Source organism: Dermacentor albipictus, chromosome 10 (genome assembly GCF_038994185.2).
Source record: "Dermacentor albipictus isolate Rhodes 1998 colony chromosome 10, USDA_Dalb.pri_finalv2, whole genome shotgun sequence".
Taxonomy (NCBI): Eukaryota; Metazoa; Arthropoda; class Arachnida; order Ixodida; family Ixodidae; genus Dermacentor; species Dermacentor albipictus.
The window spans coordinates 47,561,567-47,582,756 of NC_091830.1; the positions used below are offsets into that span (position 1 = coordinate 47,561,567).

Sequence of the window (21,190 nt, forward strand, 5' to 3'; positions counted from 1 at the left end):
CTGCAAACGAAAGGCAAAGAAAACAGCGGAGTTTTGTTAAGTTCTGTGAGCTCCAACCTGAAGAGAGTAATCTTAGAGGCCATGGAAATTTGTATAATACCGAAATACCTGTGTCAGTGTGGTCTCAGCAGCATTAATGACAAAAGAAAATGCTTATCTTTGCATGCGATATCCATGCCACACGGGCACAGAAAATGACATTAACTTGCTAATGCCTTGTACTTTAATGCCATTTGCGATGTAGTGCATTTTCATAACTCATTTGGCCATCAAACGTATACTCTCGTTCCCAATGTCTCCCCATTCTGATGAGACTTTACAAATTCTTAGAGAAGAACAATTAATATATTCTTCACTTTCTTTTAATAACAGCCCCTTTTTTTGCGGCGTTGCGAGTTCAGACAATTATTACAACTCACTTGGCCATCGAAAGCATACTCTCATTTCCGATGTCCCCGCCGTGGTGACCACATTCAGATGATAGTAAACAAATTTGTAGGTAAGAACGACTAATGCAGTTTTCACTTTTTTTTTAAAAAGGAGCTCTTCATTTTCCTAGAGATCACTAGGCAATCTTGCTGCTACACATGGCTACAGCACTAATTGTGAGTGCGTTAGCCAGGAGAAGCTATTAAATCGCATTTAGTATGAGGCCTTGCTGGCCTCATACTGAAGCCTTCGAATTTCTCAACAATGTTTGGCTCAAGGAAGCACATACGCTGCAACAAACTGGAGCCCACAGTCAAAGTCTTCAGGATCGCTGCTTGAAAGCTTTGAAGGTGTGAGCGCCGTTTTCCCAATTTTAATGCTTTGGCTATGCTATGGATTGACCATTCAGCTAGCTTCGGCTTCAAACAGTTTACGGCTGGGTGCAGCAATGACATTCCTGAAGCAAACTAGATAAAATACGCCTATTAATGCTTCTCACACCATTTCTTAAACATATGCTCCCTAAATAACCATCTTTATGTTACAATTGGCAAGCAAACTTCATCGTTTCACTGTAGCTATCACCATCACAATGTTTAATGCCATTAAGTATGCGCGTGTAGCAGTGACCGAAGTATAATGGCATTAATAAATGAAGCGGTATGAGCCTTCGCATATAAGACGAAGAAGTGCGGGAACTGGGGGGACAGAGGAAGAGAAGAGAGAAGTGAGAAATAAATGTAGACGAGATGGACGCCAGTTCCACAGCAATGCTTTACGTCTACTGTGTCCTTTAACTAGGAACGCTACAATATTTTGGTGCAGCCGACAACTGACTCCAACATGTGGGTGACATTTTTCCTCGAGGAGACCTCCGCAGAGAAGATTATCTTTTCGAGATACCAAGCTCAAGACGAACCAGCGGTGGAACTACCTCGCGAACTCAACTCGGCAGAACTCGTGAACCTGGTTTTAGAGAAGGCTTCCATAGACATTGCTGAACTACGTCGAAAGGGTGCGGTGAAAGTGAACTTGCGTCTGGCGATCTTCGACGAATTAGTTCTTCAATCGATGCGTCGAAAGGACTCTGGATCACGGTCTTCGACAGAAGAGGTGAGCCTCGTTTTGAAAGCTCTTCAGCTACAACAAGAACAGATGGCGCAACACTGGGTGACGTCACTTATAAGCTCTCTAAACGCTGAGAAGCCGGCGACTAATTTTGTAGAACCCGATGCGTTTGACGGCATGTCTTCAAGCCCAGAAAGTTGGCTTGAATTCTATGAATATGCCACTGGGAAGAACAAATGGCACTCTAGTGAGGACAAGATTACCAACATGCGTAGTTATTTAAGAGGTGTTGCACGGCAGTGTTACAATCTGCACATTATTGAAGATGTTGGCAACTCTTGGAACCAGTGGAAGGAAAAATTCTTGACATTCCGAAGCAACCCAGTGCAAAGATGGGATGCTGCGCTTAATTTCAAATTCAAGCAGGGCTCCCCCGTTGAGTATTTCTTTGAAAAACGCCGCCTTTTAAAGCTGGCTGAGCCTATGCTTCCTCCTTCTGCTATAGTAGCACTAATAATGCACGGATTGCCCGCGGAAGTCCTCAAGCTAGTGCAAGCACGATCACCTAAAACTATAGACGGGCTCCTGGAGTGCCTTCACGACATACCATCTACTTCAGAAGAAAATATAACCGCTGGCTCAAGCAGTCGCTTCAGATGGACCGGCGCCGATTGGTCAAGCCGTAATCCGCGAGAACCGAGCCGCCTTGCAGGCAGTACAGAGAACTTGGGTTGGCGTGCTCCCAGAGGTCGAGTGAATAACGTCGACAATGACCCTGTCCCCCTACTTTCAGGCGCTCAAGAGTCTCCGATGACAAAAAACTAATAAACAAGGGTGATCAGTCCGACCCGATGACCACAACTGAGACTGTTTATTTAACTTGCTCTAGCTTACTTCACATTCCTGTCAAAGTGGGAAATAGAGATATGATGGCTTTGGTTGACAGCGGTGCTTCTGTGTCTATAATAAATGCCAAGTTGGTAGATTCAAGTCACCTGCGTAGTGGAAGAGTACTACGGGTGCAAGAGTACGATGGAAAAGTGACAATGCATAATCAGTGGGCCTCAGTAAACATCGAGTTCCAAGGTCATGAAATAGAGAATGAAGTACTGGTGATAACGGGGGTGACGTACGACTTTCTGCTATCCAGACCAGGTATAAAGAAACTAAAAATCAACGTATACGGGGACGATGCAGTTTTAGTGGAAGGACTATCAAGGGAAGAGACACAGCAAGATAGAAAAGATAACCTGCGAATTGTCAAGTGCGTGGAGGATATTGCAACGACCTACCCTGAACTGGTATGCATAGGAAGCTATCCACAAGCGATGAAGTCGCACAAAGTGCCTTTCCAACTAACTGACAAGACCGTCATCCGAAAATCACCTTATAACATGTCAAGAGAATGCAAGATATGGTTGAAGAAAGAATTGCAGGAGATGCTAGACGCCGATATAATCAGGCCTTAGGTATCGCCCTTCACTTCTCCTATAACTATTGCGCCGAAGAAAGATGGAACTTTCAGACTGTGCACAGATTACAGGGTTCTCAATCGCCAGACAGAACTTATACCATTTCCCATGCCGAAGATAGACACGATTATAGATGAGACAGGTGGTTGCCAGAGTTTTTCATGCATTGACTTGTGCAAAGGTTTCTGGCAGATCCTGCTAACCGAAGAAAAAAAAATGTACACTGCTTTATCACGCCCTTCGATCTGTATGAGTATAACCGGCTTCCTTTCGGCTGGAAAAACTCGCCAGCATGGTTCCAGACGATTATGAACGAAGTCCTGAAGCCTTTCCTAGGTGTCTTTTGTAAGGTGTACATAGACGATATTATCATCTTCTCCAAAACAGAGGCTGAACATCAGAAACACCTTTCTCAGGTATTAAATGCCTTTAGCTTGGCACAACTCAAGGTTAATTTTAAGAAAAGTGCATTCTTTCAAAGAAAGCTGTGTTTCTTGGAAGAGTATTTGATGGGACTACCAAAAGCACGAAACAAGAGTCCGTCGAGAGAATATCCCAACTGGTGAAATCATATGACGTCCACTCATTGCGTGTGTTTTTGGGATTAGCAGGACATTTCAGACCTTTCATAAAAGACTTTGCTATAAAAACAAGATGCCTCACGCACCTAACGCAGAAAGAAGTTCCATTTGAGTGGGATGAGGAATGTGAGAGAGTCTACCGTGATCTGGTGCACAGAATCTCTGCTGACCCTATTCTACGCATACCAGATTTCATTTTACCCTTTGCACTGAATACCGATGCCTCACATTATGGAACAGGTGCAGTCTTGTACCAGAAATGTCCAGAAGCATCTGGCCGAGAAAAGCGACATGTAGTAGGCTACTACAGCTACACCCTCAAGCCACCTGAAGTCAACTACACCACTACTGAAAAGGAAGCTCTTGCTGTCCTTAAAGCAATCCAGTACTTCCGTACGTATCTAGAAGGTGCGAAGTTTACTTTGTTCACGGATCACCAGGCACTCACTCATCTCTTGAATATGACCCAACCTTAGGGATGTATCGCCAGATGGTTGAACTACTTGCAGCAGTTTGATTTCACCATCTCCCACAGACCTGGACCCCTTTTGACTGATGCAGATGCATTGTCTAGACTGATGATACAGGCCAACAAAGAACAATTGGAAGAAATCAATGAAGCAAAATTGTGGGAAGGCACTAAACAATTCATTTTTATGGCAGGTCGCTATCAAGTCCCGCCAACGCTGGTTCCCAGGGTGCTTTATTTGTACCACGATAGCCCAGAATCTAGAGGACACGACGGATTTTGGAGCACCTACAACAAACTAGTCAAGGGACTTACGTGGCCTCACATGAAAGAAGACATCAATCAATACGTTCGTTCATGCCACATTTGTCAAGTCAACAAAGTGAAATATAAGCAGCCTACGGATGCCATGATGATACCTTGCCACTCGAACGTGTCTTTTGAAGTTATACACCTGGATTTTGCCGAGCTAAATAAGAAACGAGAAAGAGTCCGAAAAACGCAAGCTTTTCTTCTGGCCATAGATGAGTGCACCAGGATGGTCGCGGCACAGGCAGGAAAAGAAGATGCGAATAGTGTCATCGCCCTCCTCCAACGGGATATGTTTAGGACAACCAGGAAGATCGTATGTGACAACGGTCCAGCGTTCAAGAGTGAAAAACTAGCAAGATGGGCTCGAGACCACAATATATCAATCAAATTCTGTGTGCCATACCAGCCCGCGGCAAATGGGCTTGCAGAGCGTGCTATATGATATGTGAAACAATACATCAGGATGTACGATAGTTTCCCTAGTGGATGGAAATGCTCTTTAGAAGCAGCTGTAAGACATCACAATCGCTCCTACACAAGTGGTTTGGGATGCAGCCCGCAGTTCGCTTCTTCAGGAGAGGCCCCTATTCTTCAGGTAGACCGTGAACTGGGGCTGTTAGAAAATCTCAAGATCGTTGAGGAAAGGAAACAAAAAACACAGGAGGAGAGGTACCGTAAACGAATGAAAAAAAATTCTGACAAGAGACATTGCTCAGATATCCCGGACATTCAAGTCACCGACCTCATTCTAGTTAGGAAAGGAGTAAGAGAATCCAGTGCCAAATTTTATGGTCCTTACTCTGTGACAAAGACAGCCACTCAGAAAGGAATATTGAAGACTGTGTGGTACATTGGTGAACGGGGCTCAGTTGAGTGTGCTCCGATTGGAAATGTTTTCAAGTATTACACCAGGAGGGGTTAGCAAAAGAAACCTGGAAGGGTGAAGCGGTATGAGCCTTCGCATAGAAGATGAAGCGCGGGAACCGGGGGGACAGAGGAAGAGAAGAGAGAAATAAATGTAGACGAGATGGACGCCAGTTCCACAGCAATGCTTTATGTCTACTGTGTCCTTTAACTAGGAATGCTACAATAAATTTAAGGTCCTACACTTTTAATGGCATTGACCTCGCCTGTGTGGCATGCTAATTTGTATCTGCAGCATGAACTTATATCGTCATCGCGACGTTTAATGTCGTTGAATAGGTGCATGTAGCAGTAACCGAAGTATAATGACATTAAGAAACTTAAGGTCTTACACCTTTAGTGGCATTGACCTCACCCATGTGGCATGCTGATCTTCTATCTGCAGCATGAAGTTAATGTATCTACATTTTACAAGTGTGTACACTGCTGCATATACAAGTGCATGTGTGGGAATAGAACTGAGTTGTTAGTTTGAAAGTATTCTCGTCTTCCTCATCGTCTTTCATCGGCAGCTAAGCTGAGAAAATTGCTTTGAGTGTAAAACAATGCAGACTAGTCCAACATGTCTATGGCAGCGTGGTTAGTAATCATTGCATTGCCCTTGAATTGCAAACTTCTGTGACAAAAAGAAGCACTGTTCCATCCCTTCACAAAGCACAATTTGTGTTTGCCCCATTGAAGTGATTTCCACATATACATGCAGTTCATAAAACATTACTTTGGTAGAAGTTCATGGCATGTACAGGCGTCTAAGTGCATTGCCATTTCATATTTAAGGCACAATCGTACTTTCACTAAATGGCCGTGATGATTGGGTGAAAGACGTTAGAGTAACCACGCCCTCTCCCTCTTCTGCATGCATTAAGTGAGGTCGGGGTGCTTTCAAATTGAAAGTTTCAGTTTCCATCAAGACCGGACTTGATCAATCAGCAAGGCTTCTCTTTCATCTGCCAGCTTCCGGATACTTCAACACGTTCACTTGAGTGATTCATTATCCCGCATTGATTCATGACAACCCGTGCGAAATAATTCACTTTTTTTTCGCTAACCACCTACCTCGACGCAACCCGATACGAAATGACAGGCAATAACCGTCCGCTGCGTCGCAGTTAGCTTATATTCCCGTGCAAATGAAGCTGATCTTAATATTTATTGGTACGAGCAAGGTTTCACGCGCTAGAGGTTTGTGTGCTCTTTGCTAGAAGAATGCCGGAACTGAACATATCAATCTATGGTACTCAACCTGACGAAAAGTCAAAGGTTTCGCCATAATTAAAGCGAGGAATGAATCCTGCGAGATCACGCCGTAAAGGCTAAACTTGCAAGAACAAATCAAAACTTACCTAATGTAACCCGTTTTCGGTGCTGCGAAGTATCACATTCGCGGTGCCATCGCCTCCGATGCACTGTCACGTCAGACTAGGAAAAGAGTGCTTCCTTTTAGGCGAGTCCGCTAATGCAGGGGGTGACGCTGAGTCGAACGTTGCTGCGATATCGGCAATGCGGCAACGCTGAACGAAACAGCCGTCCAACGTCATGTTTTTATCTTTCCGACCCTCATGACGAACTTTATCGCTCAATAGGTTGACGCCGCGATAGTTGCGGCCCAGCCGGCTCACAGTGGGATCAGCAGTTCCCCACGAAGGCACCACAGCGGCGACTGTGGTTTCCGTCTTCTCTACGTTGCGCTTTTCTGTAGTATTCCAGTTTCCGTGCTGCTGTGTCGGTACGCATTCGAGTCAAATGCGCCGTAGACAGCTGTTAATGGAGCATGTCACTGTCAGGCTGGGCCAATCAGCGCATTGTCCAAATATGTCAGAGCGATACGTGCAGACGGGCGCCGGCAAGCGAAATCGACAAAAGGAAACACCTGCCGCTCTTAGCAACAACTTTACGGCAACGGAGCAACGACGCTCGTGAATGACGCCATGTTGTTGCAATGTAGCCGGACTAGAGAAAATCCAAGTCAAGACTGGGGCTTGGCAATGGGTTTCGGTTTTGTTTTCGAGCAGCTCTTGCGAGCAGATGGAGGGGTGCGGATGTGTACTTTCTTTTTTATGCGAAGCATACTAGCCGCACAACCACGCTCTTCCTTGCTGCGCCGCGCACGGCCGCGTAGCTACCATATGACGTCATAACAGCTGCAAAGCGGACGCTTAAGCTTCGCCTTCAAGAGTGGAACGCGACAGCGTTCCCGTCGACCCGCCAAGGGATGTAAGACAATGGGCTACGGCGCAGCGACTACGCGCCCCGCATCGGACGCGGTGAGCGTCGAGCAACGCAGCGTTCGGCGCGACAACGAAATGTGCGCCTGAGCAAGCGCCGCATGCCTGAGCCGACGCCGACGACACCGGCTTTTCTGCGACACGAGCTCCTTAACGCTGTCGCGTTAAAATAAAGGCTAGTATGCTTCGCATCCTGGGCTTAACCTTAGCTAAGCCACAGCCAATTTTTTTTTTTTACTTAGGTACATACGTGCATGTATTCTCAATGAACAAGAACTAATTACATACACCAGAAACCGCCTTCGTGGTGAATGTATTTGCAATAATTTGTGCCTCTTTCTTTTTCTTGGTTTACGTTATTATTTAGCTTCCGATCCGTATAGCGGTGTCTCAATTCCTCGAACGCGCAACAACAACGACGACAAAAGTTATACGTTACATACTTTTTTCGTGCGACGGATTCAAAACACGCTCAAAATGTCGAGCGGCTGTGGACTCTTGATGAGCTATAGCATCTTCAACAGTTTTCGAAAACTGGTGGTGTGGTACCACATATGAGAACAAAGGTATTATGCGGGTGTGGCAGTGGTCACCAACGCACCGTGATCGTCTTACCTAAGAATGGGGTAACAGGGCCAGAAAAGGTGGCAAAGGCGCGCCGCAAAGTACCTATCTCGCCCCGCGTTGCAGTTGGGCTCATTGTGAAAGAGGAGAAAATGACCGATGCGGTGCGCGACCATCTTTCGATCGACGACAAGGTCAACACGTAGGTGGGCGCTCTGCACCACTTCAGTAGGTGTTGCCACTGCACCAGGCTTATTGACGCGCGCGTCAGTAGTTGCGACCCTCAATTTTCGTGGAGTGTTAGCACAAGCTGCACAGCGAAACTGCGTTGGTTTTGGTGCTCACTCAATTTTAACTTGTCTCACAGTTATAATATGGACAAGTTGGCACTAGAATAGACCAGAGAATACACCTGTTTACACATGTATAACAGGGCGACTAGGTAAGAGTTATTCTAGACGTACAATGAAGTTTGGGTTTTTGATTGTACAATGCCTCTTCGGAATACTATATAAAGATTTAATTTTGTTGAGTGTCCGAGGTATCCTGGAACGATACCATCGTTACCAAGCTGGTAGCTAAGTAATAAAGCATATAAAGCGAGATGCAAAATTATTGTCAATATGTATACTTATCCTTGGGAGGGGGAGAGGGGGAGGTTGGCACCGCTACAGTTGGACGGGAACGATAGGCTGGATGTGTTGCTGTAAAGCAATTGTCAAACACTTAATAAGCACAACAACGAAATGTTTGGCATGTATAGCGAAGGATTCCACATGTTCCGTACAAACTAACACCTTTCATGTGTATTGTAAACGCCTCTGCAGCCAAGACAACTACAACAAATTTGTCTGTTCGACAAATAAGCCTAGGCGCGCGCGTTTCCGATGGCATTTGAAGCGTCTGAACGCACAGTGGCTTCTTTAGAAACCGAGTAGAAATGTATAAAGCATAGTTTTGTTATCTGCGTGGTCTCTTCTTAAAACTGTTGTTGGACGCCCGCGACACTGGTTACTGAACACGATGACAATGACGTGCTGGTTAAGGCATGAAGGTGGAAGTGTGTAGGGCTTCTGCAGAAATGGTTACCTTGCGTTAAACACTGAAGTTATGACCCAAATAGCCCTCCAGAGCCCGTAATCGGTTGCACAAGTCACTCCCCTCCGCAATTTTCTTTATCTTAGTCACCTAAAATCTCGTTTTTCTTACAGGCGAAGTCTGTGTAGTCTAGCGGTGCTTTTTTATGCTGGCACTACTGCCGAAATTGAAGACTTTTGTGCGACACAGCAGGCACATTGTGGTACGGAATGTGTATACACACTGGTGCTGCGATTGCGCCGATCGGCACGACTCTTCGACGTCCTGCATGGAACAGCGATTCGACGACCTTTGCACCTGACACGAACTGATGTGCATCACCATATGCCAAGAGAGGGAACACGTTGGAGGACCCCTTGACGCACCACTCCATTCACCTGCACGAAGGCAGCGCCACTTCTCAACACACGCTAACTGGAAATAAGAAATGACCCAATGACGCGAGGAAAAGTTGGCAGAAGCTTATAAAGTACAACATTAGACAATGCATCAGTCCAGCTTACACAGTTTCGTTCATGCTACTTCATTTCCGAGGGCCACTTTTGCGACACTTTCAGAGCCAAATTAAAAATGCCATTCCTTGTTGTTAAAAACAACGCTCATTTCCGTCCATGCGACACGCGATGTTCTCATTCCTACCACAATTCGAAGAGATGCCTGAGCGGTAGCCAGCCCCTCTATTATATGAAAAGTTGAAAATAATAATTTTTTTCTGTGTTATTTCCAGTGCCTCTCTGAAATACTTATTTCCTGACACTTAATTTTTTTACTGGTGCACACAGCCTGCTAATGCTCTGAAAATTCGCCCGTACATCACGTATAATATGCCCCCTGTTCTATCAGAATGTCAACTTTGATGCACATATCCTTTCACAACATTGAGCAAGCTTCCTGCGTGGTTTATAAAGTACGCTCATAAAGCTTTCGGCACAAATCACATTTATAACACAAGGCCTTCATTAATTCTGTGCAAGTATACAATTTCTACCACCTTTGCTTTTTTCAAGGCGTCGGGGAAACATTGCAAGCGTTTTAACGCCTCAATGCAGCAAAAAATAAAAAAGGGAAACGAAAGTTTAGTAATTGTCATTTGGTTATTAATTTTACACACTCTTAGCGGCATTATGCAAATTTTTGTGTATTACTGGCAATACTGCCGACATTCCCTTTAAATATGTAACTCAGCTAAGCGTGCGCACTTGAAAAAAAAAAATTCTCAGTGCCCTTCCACTCAGTGAAGAAGGATGACCAGCGAAGCTGTGTATGTGGGCCCCTAACTGGCGAACTGCACCTCCGCCGTGGGTCGGGCCGGTATTGCACTATCTTCGGCATCGGCCCACGAACGGGGAAAGCTTAATGCCTGCTTCTTCATGAAGTACCATCTAGCTTATCAGGACGTCTTAGGCTCTTATTATAAACCCCGCGAGTGACGTAGTTCTCTCATGACACCATTGAAATAAGTATACAACATTTTTGAGCGCTTCTAGTTGCACTAGCTATACTTCGCTGTAGGCTCCGTGTGGTCGAGTTTGCGGCTACTCTGGCGCCATCTGCCGCAGCGATGCGACAGTACTGGGAAGGTGGCTCTGCGGCTCGGTCGGCTCGACGCGTGTTACTTCACGCGCATTGCACTTCATTTCGGCCAAGATAGGAACCGATTTGTTTTGTTATTGATCCTCCCTTTTTTTTCGGATGCGTCTTGTGACAGTGCAATGGCATGCGCTTCGTTGACGAGTGTCGAAATAGCGTAGCTGCGAAAAAGAACAAGTGGAACCGGCGATATCGCTGAGTATGACTCGCAGCCACGAAGGCCAGCCCGGAATAAATTAGTACATGTTTATTGGCAGGCCTTGCGAAATAGAACGGCGAAAGAAATGGATCGCAGCTGTGAAGGGAGCTAAATAAGTCGGCTTCTGTCATCATATTTGTGGGGAGGGTTTGTTTTGTAAATCGTGCTAGACGTGCGCATTTCGCATCTTGTGCTACTCCAGCGGTCGTGGCCGGGTCAACTGGTCAACATTTAAAGGGCAATTGTCACGACTGCGCTGATTTGACGACTGCTTAGCGTAGCCTTAGCATTTGGTACGATCAAGATAACACTGGCGTGTGTGATGAGCGACATTTTATGCCGAGGAAGCTTATTTTATGCTGGCGAGCGCTGATTCATCGATGACACTCGTTTCGGCTGCTCGCGTCAGAGACGCAGTTTCAGATGGTGCGATTTTTCTTGCGGCTTTACGCTTGCGAAATCGCCTTGCAAAAGCAAAGCGCATGTGGAAGCAAACGAATTCGCAAGCGAAATGTGACCTTTGGGAAAGGGCATATGAACATCGATCATTGTAATGAGGAAATATGAACATTCGCGTCATATAAGCTCTCATCGATCACGTGGTTAGTAAATCTCGTTTTTTCAAATGCAGATGGCTCCGACTGGGTCCCAAACGAATCAACCAACCAGGATATGCTCCAATCATTTCATCAATGGAGAAAAGAAAGCAAAATCGAAAGTCATCCTCAGAACAACCCGACGCTTTTTGCGGACGTTTGCAAGGCGCCAAGCTGACGAGAATAATTTGACTAATAGAAAGACCCGATCGACAAGGGCTCGTTTGTATCACTAGCCGCACGAAGCGACTTGTAGTCGCGTCAATTACGCCGCAAGTAGGTCCCAGTTCTGTGTTCACCAGTGCAACAATGACAGACTGCTTACAACTGCTTCGAAACCACAAAAGCTTTCGTTTGGCGCCGTGCCAGACAACGAAGCGCAGAGAACGTTAGATTACCGTGGTGTCTCACAGTCACTTTCGATCAAGATCGCGCCAGACTGAATCGAACTTCTCAATTTCGGTCATGCATGGTCACTGCTACACGGTCCAACAATTCGAATCGAGCTAGTTTAGTTTATTCGGCATAACGGCGCTGCGACGATCGCGATCGTGAAGTTCGAACTCGATGCACGGATTGCGATCGACTGAACGCATATCGAGTGAAATTGCGATACAATTTGACCGTGCAGCTGTTCCCGGTCCAGATCGAATTGTATGGCGATCTAAAGTAACAATGTGACACGGACATGAAATGGTAGGCCGCAGTTACAACGCGTCGGAGCGAAATGAGGCATGCATCGCCAACAGCGAGGCGTCGATTAAAAAGCGGTTAACCTTTTAGAAGCACAACGTTTTCAGGGTGCCAGTTTAGTGGCTTCAACGCTATAGTGTCACACTAGGCTTTACTGACGTGCGGGATGGCCTCGTACAGTTGCTTTCCCTGCTGTGAACGGCACTTCGCGTGAACGTCCAGGCCGGCCACTTCTGTCGCGGAGAGAGCGTGTGAAGTGGCGCACCGCTTGTCTCCGCTGGCAAACGCTGCAGCATGAAAGTACTCTTCTGTTGTTCCTTTATTATGCCTAAACCTGTAAAAAGTATTTGCGACGTCCCCGAGAACCACACTTGCACCTTCATGCACACACACAAGAAAAGAAAACGGCGAATCACGGATATATACGTGCGGCTTTCGGCGACATGTGCACGAAGTTTGCATTTCGCGATCTGTCCACCTTCCCAGTGTCGCGCCGCTCACCACAGGTGGCGCTGATTAGCGCGGCACCGCTGCTGCTCAGTGGCGCCACCTGTTCGTTGGATGGAGCCTATAAAAACGTGTATCTCGGAAGCAATGCCAGGCATGTTAGCAAAATATTTATTATAGAAGCTGCCCATCATCATCATCATCATCTTTTTATGTCCGATGAAGGGCGAAGGCCTCTCCCTGCGATCTCCGATTTCCCCTGTCTTGCGCAAGCTGATACTAACTCGTGCCTGCAAATTTTCCAATTTCATCACCCCACCTAACTTTCAGCCGTCCCCGACTGGGCTTCCCTTCCCTTGATGTACATTGTGCCCGTATACCATCAGAAGTAAAAATTTGTTCGCTAAGTTTCTCTTTAATTTAGTTTTCCTTCAAATTATGAGCATTCCCACAAACAAAAGCTAAATTATTATTTAGTAAAAAACAGAGTACACCCGCGCGAGCAATATGATACAGCAAGCTTTTCTTCAACTTAGGAACAACGCAGCAGCTTTTAGGAACAACTTGGCTCTTTTCCCACCGTGGGGAAAATAGATGTTTTTGTAGGTTATGTCAGATATCTTTTTCTGAAGGAAATACTGCACTAAAGATTTTATGTAACCCATAAAAAAGGCAGAATGAATGCACTTTTCACGCATAAAAGTTTTATTAATGAGTTTATGCATAAAGAAGATATAAATTGCCAGGATCAAGATTTTTGGATAAAATTGAACAAAGTTTGTAAAAGCACGCTTGTATCTACTCAGAAAAATACGTAACAAAAATATTGAGATATACAAAATGTATTGCCGTCTAATAGGCACCGTCTCCGAAAAAATCTAAATTTCTAAATGTAGCCGCTAAGCACTACAGCTGGGCGAGCCTGGCTGCCGGCGCCGATGTTCCCGGCTGGTTTGCCTCGTCGTCGCTCTCAGAATCAAAGGTCGACGAAAAGGCCGCATCTGAAGACTCGCTGCTGCTCGATCCATCGAACAAATCAGCCGCACGCGCAGATGTGCGACATTTGGAAGCGCGCACGGCGCTTCCGGAGACGGCCATTTTCGCTTTCTATTTTGACGATCGCGAAACTACAGTGCCTAGAATATACTCTAGACATTACAGCGAAACTCTGGAGCACGTTCAAAAATCACCGCCTGGTGGTAAAAAAGCGAACTGTTTAGAAAACAAAAAACCATAGTTCTCCTCCTCCACGTCCGATAGCACAGTGTGTCCGTGAGCTGCACGGAAGGTCTCGAAAGCGGTGTTTCAAACCATTGTGGTGAGCGGGCCAACATGTGCTAGGCTCGTATATGTGACCAATACCTAGAGCCGAGGGTAATATTCTTCACTGCTAGATTTTACATAGATGGCGAGCTTGTTCTCTGGGCACCAATGCTGCCCAACTCGCAAGGACGCGAAAGCAATTTTAAAATAAGGTACAGCTCACAGGTCATGACTGAGCATGCACACTTTGTGGGAGCACGAAAATGTACAGCCTGAAAACAGTTACGGATGTTGAACTGCTGGTATCTCTTGACAGTTCAAAAAGAAGCTAACATTATATAGAAATGATCAGCAGCATCAAGCAGCGATAGCGCAGACACGCGCCACGATTGAATACACTGATAACGCAAGCAAATGAGCAAAGCACGCAGGAGGGAAAAAAGCGTGGAGGAATACGCTGCACCCTCCCCGCCTACTAACCGCGGAGATCAACCCTCTCACCAACTTTCGTTTCGTCGTCTATCGCGACATTGACGCTTTCGATGTCTGCAATCCGCAAGGGGAAGAATTGGCGCTGGTGCCGTGGAAGTAGGCGAGACAACAGACAAAGGCTAAGATTCCGCCTTGTGGCATGGCTGCATGCCTGCATGCAGTCGTATGTGACGTAATTTATTTGTCGATGAAGATACAAAACTTCTAAACCCGTTCACTATCGTTAAAAAAATTATGGGGTTTTACGTGCCAAAACCACTTTTTTATTCTGAGGCACGCCGTTGTGGAGGACTCCGGAAATTTCGACCATCTGAGGTTCTTTAATGTTCACCTAAATCTAAGTAGACGGGTGTTTTGCATTTCGCCCCCATCGAAATGCGGCCGCGGTGGCCGGGATTAAGTCCCTGTGACCTCGTGCTCAGCAGCCCAACACCATAGCCACTGAGCAACCACGGCGGGTCCGCTCACTATCGCTATATCTTGCTCAGTGTAAACTTAAACAAAAAAGTATCCCCTCACATCACCATCATTTTTATTCGGGCATTTACTATGAGAAGTAAGCCTCGACATCGACTCCCGCGGACTCTGCTATGTCGATGGTTTAGCACAGGACCCAAACAGACAGACGCCACAGGAGTTTAAATAAATGGAACCCGGAAGCGAAGTTTGGCATGCCTCACAAGATCTAACGCAAGCAAACATGCGTGGTGTAGACTGAATCAACACCTCCTAGAACTCTAGGAGGTGTTGGCTGAATTAACCTTGGTGTCACGTCCCCCGGGTGCTATGCACGTTCCCTACGTTGCAGTGTCGCTGGTCCAGAATTGCGAACACTCTCAGGTGCCAAAAACGGCAGGAGCACACATAGATAGCACATACAGACAGCAAACCACTCTCTGATGAGTTTCTTATGAATACTTGGCCTGAAGCAACCAGCGCTTTTCAATGAACGCCTTTCACGCCAGTGATACAGCAAGCTGCGCCATGAATGGCACTGGTGATGTGCCACTCTTCAAAGAAAACCTCACTAACTTGGATCACTGAGTCCGTGCCACTTCGCCCCGGTGCGTTCGCACGCACCGGCGCGCCACGCTTCTGGTCTCAGAGGCCATGTGTGGACTTCTCGGCAGTGCGTGAAGGAGAAGCTGGCTTCTCGCCCGTAGAGGGTATGAGCCAGTGTTTGGGCGTAAGAAGACGACGGTGCCCCGATCTCGGAATGGTATACGGGGTTAAGGAAAAGGCAGTTTGCCCTTCCACACCGGCTCCAAAAGACTGTGTCATGAAGCCTGAAACTTCTGCGTCCGTGTTACCAAGCAGAAAGTCTGGCGTACAGCAGGATACCGCAGAACAGGAGCCGAGTCCAGCTCAAGAGCTTGGTGAGCGCTTGCGGATACTGTCAACCGCTTCCTGTCACATGGCGGGAAAGTTGCATCGAGTAAAAACGAGCAATAAACGGGCAGAATCGGTGACTCGTTCCAAGGGTGTGACTGTGGCTGCGTTTTAGATAGTTCCGATGTTATATTACAAGAGAAACGACATTCGTGGTTTTAAAGTATTAAGTAACGTAACTCTAAATGGAGCATTAGATCCGTTGCTTTTGAACAATACAATTGATGAGATGGAGCAAGGATTGAATATATGCGTAAAATGTTCTTTTAGTACTCCCTTTATATTTGGTATTCTAGGAATTGTGAGCCTTTTCTGTCTGCGCTTTCTGACAAGCGACATAAAAACAGAATCACACACGCACACGCACGCACGCACGCAAAGTGCCACCGTTGCGCACTAATTTCATACCCAATTTCATACCCAAGCGGGTTGCGGTCCTTCGCCAAGGTGCTCTTAGGGGCAGCTTGTACTCACACGCTTTTCAATCGCTTCCTGTATACAAAATGTTATATCTTTGTACATTCGACCAAGAGTTTTTGAGAGGTTGAACATACAGTCTTCGAGGACATGAATAAAGTAATGAGCACCTAAGACGGGACCCGAGAAAGAGGACGGACGTCGGTGGTGGTGGTGGGACCCGCCTCATCCTTCGTGTCTTGTCTCAGGCGATGTTTTTCGAATCGCTAATACCCGTAAACTAACCAGAGCTGGTAAATGTCTTTCTTCTGTTAGTATGCATTGTCGCTGTCGCGTGCGCAGAGCTGGAGCACGTAAGCCACCAGGTCACGGGGTCCAGAGAGCCTTTCACGGCCGACAGTCCAAAACCAGCAGAGCTGGCGAAATCGCAAGGTATCGACAGCGGGAAGAGAGGCGCCCTGTTCAACTTTGCGGTCGTCGTGGTGGCGCTGACCATCGCATGTGTCCTTGTCGTCGTGCTAGAGACCTTATTCACTGGCCTCAAGGACATTTTGGCCAGGGAGTACCGCTCCCACGGATGCACTGCGACACCATCTACGGTGCCACCCCCCACGAAAATAGAATGAGCTGCCTTGTGTGCGGTGAGGGACGTCTTTCAATTTACCTTGCTTTACTCTACATCAAAGGATGCTGGGCGAGCATAAAAAAAAAGGCCGCAGAAATGCTCCTTGACGGAAGACTCTGCTCCTAGACTCGCACACCATGGATGTCGCACGGCACTCACATCCTTTTCGTATTTCTACTTGAAGAACACCTACGGAAAGGACCGTACTGTTCAGCCGAAACAGTTTTACTTGCACAGAATAGAAGAAAAAGAAGAAAAATGCTGCAAGAATAAATACAGCACGTGTGCACCTAACAAGTTTGAAAGTATAAAGATAAATGAAAACAAAAATTTGTCTCCGATCCATGCTTTGAAGGTTCTTGGACTGCGAAGCTGTAAACGACAATAACGATTGCCCATTGCGACGTAGCTCGAAATTATTCACATGGCGACATTCACTTGCGCTTTGCCTAATAATGAGCCGAAGACGTTTCAACAGCCTGCGGCTTGGCTTGCGCCGCTAGTTCGTGCACCTACAAAGAGTGGACCAGAGAGAAGAGAAATGCACTTAACCACACTTTAGGCACGCCTCGTATATGCTCGCTGCTCTTCAGGAAGGACCACTATACGTGGCCTTCCCGTAGCACTGTCGCAGCACAAATCAGTTGCTAGGTGGGATCTTCTTTTACATACCAAAGTGTAGTTAGGTCACCCCCTGCTTCGTATTGTATACAGTGGCCGCTTCCCGGCAACTGCAGCTTATGCAACCGTAATCTTTACTGGAAAATGCTTGCTGCGAACGCCATGCGCGAAGGCGAGCTTTCTGGTTCCTTTTGTTGCCCCCCTCCCCACATGGCCGGTGCGCCAGTGCCACAGATGCGTGAAAGCGAGCGCCATCTTGTGGTGTTGCAAGGAACCCAGCGACGCGCGCCTCCCCCTGATTGGTTGAGTTTTTGCCCACGGACACGACAGACCCATTGGGAGGTAGGGCTATACAGTGAAGTAGGGCTATACAACTTCACTGTAAAAAAAAACGTCGTTGGGTGTGCGGAGGTTCTATATGGTGCCCATGCAGCTATTACTACTATTATTATCTTTTATTTCGGTGGATTTACCTCAAGACATAGGTAATAAAAGGATGAACACGCGCTGCAGCGAGTGTTCGTCCTTTTACTACCTATTTCTGAAATGTTTGAAAATTCATCTCCAAGGCAGCAGTTGTTAAGACGCATGGCTCGGGACGGCAAAGAGGATATGACCCCAGCGGTAGACGTGCTTCTTGTTCTTTTGTATCGTTGCATTATTTTTGTGGCACACATATATTCCGCTCTTCGCAGCAGCTGTGCATTAAGCTTAAGAGAAAATGTCGCGCCAAAGCTAGAAAAGGAGGAAAGGGTATCGACATGGACAAGCGCAGACTTTCAGTTAAATTTCATTGGGCATGCGCGCTAAAGTCCTCATATTGACGCCTCTGAAATAAATAAAGCAAATGACAGAAAGAAACCTAGACGTTGTAATTTTGTTCCAGCTCGAGAGCAGCTAACATGCGTTTTAGGCGAAGCAGCTAATGCTCATAATTTATCAGGATAGTCCATGAACACCGCATACCTATACAGGGTGTCCACCTATTATGCACCAAGATTTAGAGATAGGCAAATGCCACGCAGTTGGACAGAATCAAGGTAATGTTGTTTGCTGTCGCTTGGAAACGCTCAGATTATTTTTTTTTGCATTCCACCTAATTAGATCATCATCATCATCAGCCTAGTTACGCCCACTGCAGGGCAAAGGCCACTCCCATACTTCTCAAACTACCCCTGCCATGTACTAATTGTGGCCATGTTGTCCCTGCAAACGTCTTAATGTCATCCGCCCACCTCACTTTCTGCCGCCCCCTGCTACGCTTCCCTTCCCTTGGAATCCAGTCCGTAATCCTTAATGACCATCGGTTATCTTCCCTCCTCATTACATGTCCGGCCCATGCCCATTTCTTTTTCTTGATTTCAACTAAGATGTCATTTACCCGCGTTTGTTGCCTCACCCAATCTGCTCTTTTCTTATCCCTTAACGTTACACCGATCATTCTTCTTTCCATAGCTCGTTGCGCCGTCCTCAATTTCAGCAGAACCCTTTTCGTAAGCCTCCAGGTTTCTGCCCCATATGTGAGTACTGGTAACATACAGCTGTTATACACTTTCTTTTTGAGGGATAGTGGCAACCTGCTGTTCATGATTTGAGAATGCCTGCGAAACGCACCCCAGCCCATTCTTATTCTTCTGGTTATTTCAGTCTCATAATCCGGATCCGTGGTCACTACCTGCCCTAAGTAGATGTATTCCCTTACCACTTCCAGTGCCTCGCTACCTATCGTAAACTGCTGTTCTCTTCCGAGACTGTTAAACATTACTTTAGTTTTCTACAGATTCATTTTCAGACCCACCCTTCTGCTTTGCCTCTCCTGGTCAGTGAGCATGCATTGCAATTGGTCTCCTGAGTTACTAAGCAAGACGATATCATCAGTGAATCGCAAGTTGCTAAGATATTCTCCATCAACTTTTATCCCCCATTCTTCCCACTCCAGGTCTCTGAATACCTCCTGTAAACATGCGGCGAATAGCATTGGAGAGATCGTATCTCCCTGTCTGACGCCTTTCTTTATTGGGATTTTGTTGCTTTCTTTGTGGAGGACTACGGTGGCTGTCGAGCCGCTATAGATATCTTCCAGTATTTTTACATATGGCTCATCTACACCCTGATTCCGTAATGCCTCCATGACTGCTGAGGTTTCGACTGAATCAAACGCTTTTTCGTAATCAATGAAAGCTATATATAAGGGTTGGTTATATTCTGCACATTTTTCTATCACCTGATTGATAGTGTGAATATGGTGTATTGTTGAGTAGCCTTTACGGAATCCTGCCTGGTCCTTTGGTTGACAGAAGTCTAAGGTGTTCCTGATTCTACTTGCGATTACCTTAGCAAATACTTTGTAGGCAACGGACAGTAAGCTGATCGGTCTATAATTTTTTAAGTCTTTGGCGTCCCCTTTCTTATGGATTAGGATTATGTTAGCGTTCTTCCAAGATTCCGGTACGTTCGAGGTTATGAGGCATTGCGTACACAGGGTGGCCAGTTTCTCTAGAACAATCTGACCACCATCCTTCAACAAATCTGCTGTTACCTGATCCTCCCCAGTTGCCTTCCCCCTTTGCATAGCTCCTAAGGCTTTCTTTACTTCTTGTGGCGTTACCTGCGGGATTTCGAATTCCTCTAGGCTATTCTCTCTTCCATGATCGTCGTGGGTGCCACTGGTACTATATAAATCTCTGTAGAACTCCTCAGCCACTAATTAGATAATTAGCGCTAATTATTGTACTTTTCTCAAATAATATAATCAGACGAAGAGTGTGAAGGAGAAAATTGCAGAGCAACACGAAAAACTCCCGACACGGCTTTCCGTCGCTTAATACATGCTACATTAAAGTGTTTTTTTTTTCCGAACGTGAAAGCAGACCGCGAATACACGCGGTCTGCTTTCACCAGGTCACACGGTCCACAGAGTAGCTGAAATTCCTGAAATGTTTCAGGAAAAATTTCAGGAATTTCAGGTTTCAGGAATGTTTCAGAAACAATTTTGCAACGTCTTATGCGAGCGACTTGGCGATTCTTGTGTTATATATCTTGGAACCTGCTTGTTTCACGTTACTTGTATGCCTTTCTCTTACAGCTATTGTAGTGATTCTGTTTGTCAGTATATCTGTCCGAAAGCTTCTCTGTATTAATGGCTATATTTTGTTCCCCCCTACGTAATGCCTTTATGGCGATGTAGGTACTCTGTAAATAAATAAATAAATAAATAAAATTGCCCCACGACTAGCCGCTCGAGGCACTTGAGACTGGCTGCTCTAGATGCACCACCAATGCGCCTGCGATTTTACGGCGCCGTCGATCCACTGCCGCGTAGAAAAGTTGAAGTCGATTTGCGGCATGCATTGTTCGTAGATGCTGCAACGGCCTTCCCTCGTCGCTGAGCGGCACGGCAATATTCCTCCAATGGGTTGCAGAAATGCTAAAGCCCTCGGGTAGCTTGCATCATTGGTCCACATTACCGGAGGTGAGAGGCAGTGCGGCGGTTTGGTCCCATGCGTGCCTAAAGACGGTGGGCAGAGTCATCCGTCGCGTGTGCCATATAAGTTCAGGAAGCAGGACTGCAATGCCGAGATCACAGCGTTGAAAGTAGCTGCAAACTATACGTGTCCGCCCTCCGGCGAGCCTCCAGGACTCTTTCTACATACCCTTCGGGTTCAAGGCCACTACGCGGCGTACCACCCTGCAGGGTGCGGCAGGGTGGTAAAGAA

General features: G+C 46.4%; 1 protein-coding gene across 4 annotated transcripts in view; it reads right to left on the reverse strand.

Annotated features, from left to right (window-relative positions):
* Window positions 1–7,202, reverse strand: part of LOC139050587 (phospholipid-transporting ATPase ABCA3-like) — a 110,655-nt gene extending 103,453 nt beyond the window's left edge. For 3 of the 4 annotated variants that reach the window (XM_070527150.1, XM_070527149.1, XM_070527148.1), the window contains exon 1: window positions 6,599–7,202. The gene's annotated coding sequence lies outside the window, so the exon portion shown is untranslated. The remainder of the gene's footprint in view (window positions 1–6,598) is intronic. The other variant, XM_070527151.1, reaches the window with a different exon arrangement.
* Window positions 7,203–21,190: the final 13,988 nt, after the last annotated feature.